This window comes from Staurois parvus, unplaced genomic scaffold (genome assembly GCF_062004578.1).
Source record: "Staurois parvus isolate SC_StPar_1 unplaced genomic scaffold, SC_StPar_1.0 ptg000608l, whole genome shotgun sequence".
Lineage (NCBI taxonomy): Eukaryota > Metazoa > Chordata > Amphibia > Anura > Ranidae > Staurois > Staurois parvus.
Genome location: NW_028318404.1, coordinates 871,270 through 882,990, shown reverse-complemented (window position 1 = coordinate 882,990; position 11,721 = coordinate 871,270). Strand labels below are relative to the sequence as shown.

The 11,721-nt window shown below is 43.1% G+C and overlaps 1 pseudogene; it reads left to right on the top strand.

Annotated features, from left to right (window-relative positions):
* Positions 1-3,626: 3,626 nt before the first annotated feature.
* Positions 3,627-3,794, top strand: LOC149449669 (U2 spliceosomal RNA; annotated as a pseudogene).
* Positions 3,795-11,721: the final 7,927 nt, after the last annotated feature.

Below are 11,721 nucleotides of genomic sequence, written 5' to 3'. Positions count from 1 at the left end.
GCGCCCCTTGAGGGTTAGGGACTGATGGGAATGTACAATACATGTACAGTATGTAAAGCACTGCGTAAATTGATGGCACTATATAAGTACCTGAAATAAATAAATAACTTCAGATATTGTTATCAGCCTCTGCCTAGTTCAGCTCTGTGGAAAAACAACCTTCCCCCCTATACTGTGCAGATAAGGGGATGTAGCCCAGCCATATAACAGAATAACAATGCTGCTCATTCATAGATACATAGGTAAGTGAGCACTGATGCTATGGCATAGAAAGTGGCAGCATCACCAGGTGAAAATAAAGGTAAAGAAAGCCTGTAGAAAGAAAGCTAATGAAGTTACCACATCTAAAGACTGGTAAACAAGTCAGCAGGGGTCAACTGGCAACTTTCCCTGCAAATGTATTAAAGATATACCCATATTGTAATGTAAGCTTTAGAAAATTGACATATCTGCAGGCTGAAAATAATTTTTTTTATAAGATTACATTAGATTATGAGTATTAATTATATTTTTATACTTTTATACTGTACTGTAGGGTTTCCCAATTATTAAATCTGTGAATATTGAAATCTTCTGACTGTCTGCTTGTTCCAGGTAAATGTTTCAGTAAGTGGAAGAAAAAAATCAAGATGACAGTTTGAACCAGCATTGGTAGCTCCCATAAATCCTGTGAACATAGGTTCTCATTAATCAGATGGTTACAGTTATGTTATACTCATCCTTTATTACTGTAATGGGAATTCCATGTAAAAATTGATCATTTGCGTTCAGGGGCCTGGTGGGTTTCGTATACCTGTATGCAGGGCGGACTGACAACTCATGGGGCCCCCGGGCAATAGGGGATCATGGGGCCCCTGTGTCCTTGCCCAAACTCAAAAAAGCCTATGAAAAAGGTACCAGGGGCATCTCATGGGGCCCCCTACTTACCCTGGGCCCTCAGGCAGTGCCCGAGTTTCCAAATGGTCAGTCCGCCCCTGCCTGTATGCCTTCAACACAGAAATCTATCTGCCATAATTCCGAACTCTGTTCCTGTCCATCTGGGGGGTTCTGAATGTTCCTGCAATTCCTTTTACATTTTGCATAATGTAAAACAAGTAAACAATGCAGCATGGAGAGCAGGAATCCCTCACAATGACCAAAGCAGGTGACCCAGACCCTGGAGCTTAGACACTGAGACCTTATCAATTGAGTTCCCTATGGATATGCAAGGTGTAACTGTAATGTTGAATAGGCTAATGAAGATTTGCAGTTGTGTAGGCATAGCAACTTTTGATTCCTCTCCCAGTGGGGTGGCATGGCAAGGTCTACTGGAAGATTAGTCCCTCAGGGGGAAGCAATCAGGATGCTAGTGTACTTCACTGCAGTTCAGAGAAGAGTGTTGATGTCATTGCTACCATTAGATATAGCTAATTGTTAAAAAGGACCTATTCACACTAGATGCATTGGGGCTATGCTGACAGCTATTTCAAGAGCAGCCCAAATGCACTGCCATGAAAAAATGCCTTGTTTTTAAGGGCTTACTCAAATGGCAGAAGTGCTTTCCTTTATGCAGAGCCAGTTCCAGATGCTTGTGCATCCACCTCAGAGCTCTCTGCAGGCAGCCCACGGAAGTGGATGCACTGGCAGTGCCAGCACAGGCACAATCGCATGTCACATGGGCACTGGGCAGGAGCGGGTGCATGGATCTGAAAGCAGAGCCTCTGCCTACATGCAACTCCGAGGTGGATGCATGCATCTCCCAGTGGCTCTTCATGGAGGATGACTTTAATCTCCCATCTGAACGAACCCTTATCGTGTCAGTTCACAGGCTGAAAAAAAGTATTGCGGCGCAACAGACTGAGCCATGAACCACTGGCAGTGGATAGAACTGTATAGAAAGCTTATGAGTGACATTTCAGTAAAGCTCTGCGAAAAATGAAGTAAACCATGCAATATCCCCCCCCCCCCCCCCCCATGTCAAAATGCTGCAATCCCCTTTAAAAAAATATTCTTACACTATATCTGGTTGGTGCCTAGCTTGAGGATGACATTACAATCCTTCCTGCAAGATGCAGTGAATGGTAAGGATCTGAAATCGTGAATAGGGTTGAGGTTTGGGTTCCCACTACCATTGCATATTTTTGTGCAGATTCACCTGGAAGAATGTGTTCAAAGCCATACTGTAGAAATTTTATAAGAAAAGCGCCAAAATAAATATCACAAGTTTAGTACTCAAAAAAGCTGCAAACCTAACCCAAAAAAAGGTGCATGATACAAATAAACATAGGAATGCGCTTAAATTATATCAAATTATCATACTGCACTGCATTTTTCTGAAAGATAATATCCTGATAGGCGGAGAGAGCACAGTATCATAGAGATGAGCTTTTCAAGGTGCTGTTTCTCCCTTTGCTGTCCAGTCACAGATGAGACGGTGCAGAGAAAATCAGAACTGCACTGTGTATCAGAGCTGTGTAAATCCTATGACTGGATAGACAGAAAAAACAATCCTTTTTGCAGGTAAAATAGCTCCCATACATGTGTTCTGTATTTTTTTTAGCTGTTTGGAGTTCACCCCCAAGAGCACATTCACACCTGTGATTCAACTGTATTTTATTTGAGATTTTCAGAGCTCATTATAAGGCGTTATGTTGTGCTATCATACTATCAAACACACCACACAACACTTTAGAATGGAAAGAAAATCAGAAAGGTCATGTTTTCCAAACTGCCCTGCAAAACAGTGCAGAGATGTGAACATCACATATTTTTTAACATTAGGACCATGTGCACACATTTTATTGTGTTGAACCGGTACAGTATGAGCAGACCCTAAAAAAAGCAGTGTTGACAGGGTAATGGGAATCTTATTTTTTCTTCACGTCCACTGCAGAAATATAAATTGTAAAATAACTGCTACAGCTATATATAGTACATACGGTGAACTTGTTTAAGGAAACTACTATTAATATCCTCGATTGGTATTTCTTGTGAGTGACCCAGCACACAATATAATGGTTTGTATTTGTTTTTAGGTGCATGGAGAAGGACAGGAAATCTTCTCTACCTCAGGTAGGTTTACACACTGACGTCTGGATTATTCTGGTCACCGGTTTGCACGAGCTGACTAACGTCACTGACAGGGAGTTGATCTTCCAGCTCACCTTCTACATGCCCAAGATAGCTGACAAGCCACTTGTCATTTGACTAACCTCTCTGTCAGGGTTCCCGGTCTGGCGAGCTTCCAGCCAGGCTGGGCTACTTGACAAAAGGTCTTTCGTAAGCAAAACTAAGCCAGCGTGCCCTAAGATTTAAACACACTGCACAAATCATGCCCTCCCTATTCCAGCAGTCGTAATCATAGCTTACATAGGGTCTTCATTTGGAGAGACATCCTTTTTGGGAACCTCCTCAGTTGTGACTTTTTGGTCTGATGTATAAACCTGATGTAAAGAATTAATTTAAAAAAGTACTTTTAAATTACAGTGGGTGTTATACTAAGCCTTTCATTTAACCTCTGCCTTTCTCCAACAGGGAATATATCATTCCTTTGGTGACAAGGGAGAAGCACTGGCACCTAGGATCTTAGACATCAGGTTCAGGAACCTGTGACTAGGCTTTTTTTCCTGGTGTGACCTACTATGCTTCTTACTTCTCAGACTTTTGGCTAAGATCAAGTGTAGTATCTGTTCTTACCCATTTTCAGGAGGGAGAACAGAGTGTGCTGTCTAGTATTTGCTCTATATAATAAGGTGGGAGGGCCTTTTTTCCTCCTGGTTTGATTCTGGCTTGTCCCCAGTTGAAGGCCAGGCTCTCCCTAAGTTCTAATGCCCTGGAAAAAAAAATTTTGGGTTGCAGTGATTTGGCACACAGTCAAATTATGTATGCTTTTATTGCACTACACCTTTTGCTAACCAAGGGCAATATTTACACTGGCCAAAAGGCCCACTGTGTACTGCACATGGCATTTTTTTTTTGGTGGACCGGCTTCAGTTGGTCCCCAAGGGGTGGGATCCACCTGGCCTAGGTAGACCATGGCGTACTTTGCCTTTGTCAGGAACCTTGCACCCCAAGAGATTCAGGGTTAGAAGCCCTTCTTCTCTGGAAGATTGTCCATACTGCACCCTCTGTGCATTTTTTGTACCCTAAGCATACTGTACCCTCTGTTCCTCTCCCTCAGTGTGTCTCTGTCCCCATTTTCCCTCGGCTCCCCGATCAGACCAACCCTGGCACCTTCCTTTCTGGAGGCCATTGTATGTTTTTAATCCTGGCTGATTATATAATAGTATATATTATATAGTAGTACTTAGGATCTCCTGATGAAGTGAATCTAATGCCACAAAATGCATTGAGAAATAACTTTACGGCTAATCTGGTGGAAGTAATGTTGTGTTTAAGAGTTTTTGTACTATGAGATGTAAAAGATTGCTTGTTATTACTTTTATTGGATTGTTATTATCAATAAAATGTAAAGTGATTTTAATGAGAAAAAAGTCATTATGTTTTGGTGACGCACTCTCCACTAAAGTCCCATGGGCATTTTTGGCTTTCTTCCTTTCTTTACCAGGATTCTGTGGAATCCTGGGATTCCTCCAGAGATTTCTGGGGTTCTTTGAGCTGTGAGCAGCGTAGCAAGGCTTTCCATTTTCTAACTATTATTATTATACAGGATTTATATAGCGCCAACAGTTTGCTCAGCGCTTTACAATATAATGGGAGACAATACAGCAACAATACAGTTCAATACAAGAGGGAAAGGAGGGCCCTGCTCCTTGGAGTTTACAATCTAGGAGGACTATCAAGATTAATCTCTGCTACTCACCACCATTGTAAAGGTTTACCTCTGCCACTCACAACCAATGCAAGAAGACACAATGCGTGTGTGGTGTTAAAATCACCTGATGTGGGTGTCAAACATCACATCATCTGCTGTGGGTGCTTTACATCACGTATGCCAGTATGCCATTATTATAGTGTATATTTGGTCAAAATTTAAAATCATATCACATTCCACATTGTATTTTAATTATTTCCAGCCCACTCCTATTAATCTTAAGGATCTTGAAGTTTGTAAACATACTTTGTGAAGATCCCCAAAAATTTATTTCCTTGAATTCTGTGACATGTATTCACTATGCCCTGTAGAGAGGATTGTGTGCTGAAGTGTCTATTCACTCACCATGCTCAGATACAAGCATCAACCCATTGAACTACTTTACCACAACTCCCTGAGTTCCTAGACATGCCCAGGGAAGACAAGTTTCTCCGTTTCCCTTCCTCAGCAGTTCAGAGAGGCCACACCTGATGAGGCAGAGGTAGCTGGGCAAATGATCTGCAATCAGATGAGAGGCCCTCCACCTACATAACCAGCGTGCAGGCAGCCAGGCAGGAGTCTAATAGCATGCAGCTTCTCCAGAAGACCACACTACTGTAGGCAGTCCCTCCCCTATTGTTAGCAGAGTACTCTCATTCCAGTGGAGTGGTTTTGTGTTCTTAAGCCTGGGATCCCCCAGCTGTTTGCCTGTATTAGCAGGGCTACTCTGGACATCACTGCAAAGGAAGCCATCTATGAGGATTATCACAACTAGCTGTAGCTGAGCTGTTTTCCAAGTTGTGTTTCTCAGTTTGTCTTTCTGTTGCTAAAGATTGGGAGGGAATCACATCCCAGCCCCCTTTCATTTCAGAGTCATCCCTTGCACATCAGAACCCCCTTTTCCCTGCCCATCAAAGGCTTCCTCTGCATTTCTGAGGCCCCTCTTGCACATCAGAGCCCCATTTACTTTAGATTTCCCTCCTTTCACATCAGAGTCCTCTGTACCCCTATTCTGCCTTACAAACTTCACCACAATGGCAGCGTGGCACAGGATGGAGCAGGTCTGGACAGAGGATGGTAGACAGAGCTTGTCCTTTGCTAAATACTGGAGTAGAACTGAATGCTGCCACCCTTGATCAATGTCATGTATTTCCATGGTGCTGTCGGTCCGGACACCATCATCACAGCAATAAATGATGCTATATTTCTGGCTGTTCAGTACCATTAGTTATGATGCTGGCGGCTGGCCCATGTGCACCATGGAAACACATTATGCAACTATGGGGGATGTTGCTGCAAGCCGAGTAAAATCTTGTACTTGGAGACCTCTGCTATATAGGGTCTTCTGCAGAGTGTTTTACATTCTGAACCTTTTTTGCATTATTGCTTCTAACTATGTACCTGTTCAGTAAATAGCACGTTACTCCCTGTCTGACCAGTCCTTCAATTAGCTATGCTATTACAGGTATTAGTGAACAAAAAAGAGGTTTTACACTTTAAGCCTGGGTTCACATATGTGCAGCTCCATATATCGCATGTGATTCGCACAGGAACCACACTGCATTCCTGTGCAAATCACATGTGATTTGTGTGCGGTGCGATCAGAGCCAAAAAAATGCAGGACCCTTTTTTGGGTCTGCACTAGAATTGTATCACATAGGTATTCACACCTATGCGATCTGATTCTTCACATTGCACCTCGTTTTGTGGACCGCTTTTGCGGTGTTAACTTCCCCTTGGTGCCAGCGCCTCCCAGCCCTTTAAGGGTTTCAGAAGGCGGGAGGCGGTGTGAGGTTTTAAGGTCATGTGACCACCATGATTCACCATCACAGCGGTCACATGATCGGGAAAGGTCCCGATCGAAAGAGGAGATCGGGACCTTTCTGTGAGTACCGGACATGTGTGCTGGGAGCACGCAGGGCGTGCGCTCTCAGCACATATGTTTTTCTTAATTGCACTCAAATGTGCGGCCGCTCGGCATCAATGCCCAGACGCCGGGAGGCTGCACATTTGCGTGCGGCCGGTGCAAAGAGGTTAACATACACACCCGCAGCGGTTCACATGAATGGGGTGCAATTCTGATTCATACATGCCCCACTCTGGCATCTCTGTGTAAAACAACTCAGAGCTGGTCTCAATTAGGTTGAGGGGTAGTAAAGTCAGAAGGCTGAGATGTGGTTTTACCACCCCCGACCGGTCGCCTGAACACTAACACATAGCTGCTTACAGCTGTACACATGCCACATCAAAGTTTAAACAGCACGTCGCATCTGGCAGGCAGAGCTGATGCCAAACACAACTAATGCAGTTCTATGGAGCCCCAGTGCAACCACACCACAACTGCAATAGTACACCAATTATAAAGGTAAATCAGGTGATGAGAAGGTGACATTGGCTATCAAACATCTCTGAAAAGCAATCTGAACGTGGATCGCTTTTCAGAGGAGCAGCAGTTTCTGCCACACTTGTGTACGAGCCCTTACCACCGATTTCTTAATCTGTGAATTGGACGCAATTACTTTTGAATCTGTGGCAGTCATAGCAACAGGTTCTTAAAGTGACGCAATTATAAACTACCGGAATCTGTCGCACTCATCAGAACTCTTATCAAAACTGTTGCAAGGCTTTCATATATTAGGTGCAGGTTGTTTTAAAGGGGCCATACCTCCAAACGTGTTGCAAAATTGCCCCCAATATATTTTAATATGTCCATGCATATTGGCTGCTTGTACACCAGTCTCCAGAGTTGTCAGCCTCATTCCTCTTCACTATTTGATGAGTCACTAACCTAGAAAAAGTATCTGCATATCAGGTGTCCCTGTATCAGCAGCCATCAGGGTCCTGAATTATTCTGCACATTGACACACTTAAAACAAGACTGAGATATGGTGGGTTGATGAGCAAAAATGCACATATGTTATCATGAAGGGTCTCTTATTTATAAAGGTTACTCACTTTGTAGGACAAGTGATGAAAATCAAGCGTAGAAAATGTGCCTTCAGGTGTGGGAAAAGCACACAGAATAGACATGCAGGAAGGTTAAAACATGGCTTCTAAGGCAAAGTATACATAGGGGCAATTAAGGAGGAGAACAAGTCATTGTTCAGACCAGATAAAACTACAATTTCTTCTTAGATCTGTCAGCGGGGGAATGTCTGCCAGTAACTGCAGTTGCCTTAAAAGACGTGAGATCTGAGACTGCCCGGATCAGGTCACTGATTGCTTGGCTTGGATACTTTCTGAGCCACTGATGAGAAAGCTCTCTCTCTAGATCCTGTACCACCGATAACGTTTGCACTGTTCAAAGCAGATTTTAATCTAATTGGACCTTGGAGAGACCAACACTACAGTGGGTGTGTTTGGGAGTTCCTCTGCTGTTACACAAGCCGGGTTCTCAGACCATGGACAAAAAAAAATGAAATAGGCTGGTGCACTACAACAACTTTTTTTAGTTAGTAACTCAGATGAAATAATCGAATCAAAAAGGCAGCCAGACAACCATTGGTATAATAAGAGCTCATTTACATGGGCGCAGAAGCCCATACAGCATGCAAAAGACAACTGTTTTTGCATCCGGTGAGACGTAGAGTTGTGGTCAGGCCAAATATATTAGTTATTGGAGACACAGGGGCTGTATGCACTCACCTGTACATTTACCAGGCAAACAGAGATGGGTTTGCAGACCTAAATGCGTCGCTCACCCGTCCCTGCACGATTATCAAACTTGCCTGTGCAGGGACATACAGCCCCCGCCTCTCTTTTGACTAACATAGGGCTGCTTGCACATATCCCCACTCTGCTCCAGGACACATAAACAAAAGGCTCTTGCATGGGCATCTAAACCTATGCAAATGAGCCCTAAGGGGAGGTCAGCAATGATTTTATTTTACGCTTTCAGTATAGGTTTCTGCTGGTTCTGCATTGTACAAGGTGGCATCAAAAAGTTTCAAGACTAATTTTGTAACACGCCAACAGATGGCAGCACAAGGCTGCATGCGCATTCATGGGGAGCACTGACCTTTATAAGCCAGTGTGCCAAAAGACATTGTCCTGTGTACATTGGAAGCTGTGCAACTGGTGCTATTCTGACCTCGTGCATTACCACATCTGGTATTTCATCATGGACAGCAAGTTAGAACAAACATGAAATTCTGCATGAAACCCAAACACCCAAGTTTTGTCACCGGTAATGATCCTTGACATGAAGGACAGAGTTCTTGGCAGACTTTGATGCGGTGTGCCTTCTGCTCCTGGGTCAGCAGCTCGGGGACAAACTTGGCAGCAACACGGCGCATGTTCAAATCACACGTGAGGATTGCCTGGACTGTTCCGTATGACACACCGACAAGGGTAGAAATGTGGATTGTTCTCCGACATTTTTGGGGGTGAGCTCATTGAAGGTCTTCCAGTTCTCTGAGGCAGATTTTCCCAGTATCACACAGAATTTTATGCTTGCTCTTCTAATTTGCGGTCCATGATGAAATAGCTGACGTGGTCAGAATAGCACCAGTTGCACAGCTCCCGATGCACACAGGATGATGTCTTTTGGCACACTGACTTATGAAGGTCAGTGCTCCCTGTGACCGTGTGTGCAACCTTGTGCTGCCATCTGTTAGCATGTTACAAAACTAGTCTCAACATTTTTTTATACCATCTCGTATGTTATGTCAGAGTGTCTGTGATTAATGGAGCAATGAGGGGGAAGTTGCTTTTCAGACCTGTTGTTCAGCTGGGATTTCTCCCAGCATACGGTTGCAAAAAATTAAGGGAAGTATAGTTGCTTTTTACATTTCCCCTGGACAAAATGAGTATTTACTCTAGCAGTGTGTGGGTAGCTCAGTTGCAGGGGTGTTTTGTTCAAGAATTCAGCTTTAAGCTACAATAATAGAAACTATTTAATGAATATTTAACTTCCTTGTCCCTGAGTAAGCATCTAAGCAAGGAAACCACTGAATACTGTCCGCTGGGGCCCGAAGGCCAGAGGTTGGACAACACCAGGGGTGTAGAGGTTAAGAGCAATAGAAACACTTTTGGTATACAGCTTACTCAGTTCTACAGTATAGTGTCAGAGTTTGAAGAGGACCCAACATCTGGGTCCAGAAGAGAGGCAGTTGGGAGCTATACTGTAGTAATACTGTAGTATAGCAAAAAAAACATTCTCATTCCTCGTTATTTTATTGTCACTGTTGTGGTAAGCGGCTTTTTTTGTTTTAAATTATGTTTATTCAGGGTGCAAAGCAGCATGTGACTCTGACACTACTTCTACAATTCCCAGAAAATGAGTCATGTCCAAATGCCTTTGTAAGAGTGTGAACTAAGCGTATTTCCCAGCCAACCATTTCCTTCTAGGGAACTGTAATGTGAATCCAAGACAATACCATGTTAAAGTGGAAGCGTGTTAGGAATCCAAACATATTTGTTTTGTGACGGAAGCCTGGCACTGGTTGTCAGAATGAGGTTGTCCCTGCAAAGAATTAATGTGCTTAGTGTAGCTGCACAAAGTTCTAAATTGAATTTCCTACACTAAAAACACCCCCTTTACTTAATCTAACCACTAAAAAAAAACCCTGATAAGTTGTCACCCTTTCATGGGGGAAATATGGGACTGTCATTTCTGAAAACCTTCTTAAAATGCAAGTTGCTTCTTGACTGCTATGCTAACACAAGTCAGTGACACAGAACAACTAAGCAGATTATTTTATATATTTTCATACTCCCTCTGAATCAGACTTCAATGAATTTTTACCCATTCATTGGATAGTGACAGATTCTCTTTATAGCTCCCTCCCACACACATTCATTCTGATACTTACCTTCCCTACGCCCTGTGTCTGATCCCCATTCAAGGGCTCCAACAGATATACTGTGGGGGTGGTGTGTTAAGTGGACAAATGCCTTGACAGCCAGGCAACAAGCAATCTCAAAAGAGATCAGCATTGCAATCTATATTGAGTAAATTTAAGTGGAGGAACTGTCATATATTAATGGTATCTCAGGGGCATCATCCCAAATGCTATAACAAACAAAGCAGAAGACTGATAATGTGGGACTTTGATTATGCCTACCAGGAGTTCATTTATAAACAAGGGTTCACAAACCTTATTAACCACTTGCCCTTCTGAGGATTTACCCCCCTTCCTGACCAGGCCATTTTTTGCGTTACAGTGCTGCGTTACTTTAACTGACAATTGCCCGTTCCTGCAACGCTGCACCCAAATTAAATTTACGTCCCTTTTTTCCTCACAGACTGAGCTTCCTTTTTGGTGGTATTTGATTGCCTGTGCGTTTTTTTCTTTCTTGCGCTATAACAAAAAAAAAAAAAAGACTGACAATTTTGAGAAAAAAAAAACAATTTTTAGACTTTTTGCTATTAAATATGTCCAGTAAAAAAATTTAAAAAATCAAATTTCATCATAAATTTAGGCCAAAATGTATTCTGCTACATGTCCGTGCTAAAAAAAAAAATCTCAATACGTGTAAATTAATTGGTTTACGTGAAAGTTATAGCGTTTACAAATGGCGATGTAGATACTGGAATCTTTTAAAAATTATTTTTACTAGTAATGGCGGCGATCAGCGACTTATAGTGGGACTGCAGCGGGCATTCTGACACTGGGGAGTAACTGACTTGGTGTCACTGACATCCCCAGTGACATCAATACAGTGATCAGTGCTAAAAAAAAAAGCACTGACACTGTGCTAATGGCACTGGGCAGGAAGGGGTTAATCACACTGTAAGCACACTTTGCACAGCCATCGAAAGCAGTGTGCACGAGCTGACAGGGAGACCTGTTTTGTTTACAAACAGTTCTCCCCGTTGGAGATGCTCGGCAATCACCGGCCAGGACCCGGTGATTGACAGCCATGGCTGCGAATGGCGGCAAGGGCCCCCTGCAATTACAGGTATATATACATGAGTTTGCGCGCCT